Source organism: Elephantulus edwardii, unplaced genomic scaffold, assembly GCF_000299155.1.
Source record: "Elephantulus edwardii isolate Elephantulus edwardi_28Jun2011 unplaced genomic scaffold, EleEdw1.0 scaffold00172, whole genome shotgun sequence".
NCBI classification, from domain to species: Eukaryota; Metazoa; Chordata; class Mammalia; order Macroscelidea; family Macroscelididae; genus Elephantulus; species Elephantulus edwardii.
In genome coordinates, this window is record NW_006399922.1 from 34,816 (window position 1) to 35,867 (window position 1,052).

At 45.4% G+C, this 1,052-nt stretch overlaps 1 pseudogene; it reads right to left on the reverse strand.

The window, feature by feature from the left end:
• Positions 1–355: 355 nt before the first annotated feature.
• The window catches only part of LOC102863834, a 10,387-nt pseudogene continuing 9,690 nt past the window's right edge, over positions 356–1,052 (reverse strand).

The following is a 1,052-nucleotide window of genomic DNA, read 5'->3' on the forward strand; positions in this document are numbered from 1 at the left end:
CCTAAGCCTATAAGCCTATAAGCCTATAAGCTTAAGCCTATAAGCCTATAAGCCTAAGCCTATAAGCGTCAGGGCACAGGCCACAGGGCAATGGCCGCAGGGCAAGGGCTGCAGGGCAAGTGCCTCAGGGCAATGGCAGCAGGGCAAGGGCTGCTGGGCATGGGCCTCAGTGCAATGGCGACAGGGTAAAGGCCGCAGTGCAGGGGCTGCGAGGTAAGGGCCTCAGGTCAAGGGCTTCATTTCAAGTGCCTCAAGGGCCTGAGGGCAAGGGCTGCAGGGCAAGGGCTCCTGGGCAAGGGCCTCAGGGAAAGTGCCTCAAGGCAAGGGTTGCAGGGCAAGGGTTTCAGGGCATGGGCTACAGGGCAAGGGCTGCAGGGCATGGCGCATCAAGGCCTGCAGGGCAAGTGATGCAGGGCAAGGGCCGCAGGGCAAGGTACGGTGCCCCGGACTGCTCCAGTCGGGAGGGGCTTGTAAGCCTGAGGTCTAGGATCTCAAAGAGGGAACACGAATGTGGGTAGAAGTGGTCTTGATGATTTTAATTCTAAGTCATTCTAATTCTCCTTCTTCTTTCTTCATTTCCTTCTTTTGCTTTTCCCTTTCCCTTTCCTTTTCCTGCTTATTACATTTAGCATAATACATTTATATTTCATCTTTACAATAAAGGGCTTAATCAACAGTCAGAAAAACAACAAAACTAAGAATAAAGTTTACATTATTTTCCTGCACACAGCTATTCTTTATGATTACAGTTCCTTGGAGAGCATGAAAGGCTATTTTTTATGGTCATGGTTCTTTGGTAATTGGAGAGCTTGGTAGACAATGGCTTTTCGTTTAAACATTTTTTTAAACCTGTTTTTAAACCTGTTCTTCAATCTGCTTGGGTTACAAAGTTACAAAGTAAAAAAGTTACATTTTAAATTTAAGCTGATACATTTTACATTTTTAGCTGAATTTACAATATTATTTATTTCCATTCAAAAGACAACACTTTTACACTTTCCATTATTCCAGGGGTGATCACTATCTCAATAAGGGGGTTTAGGTTCATACAA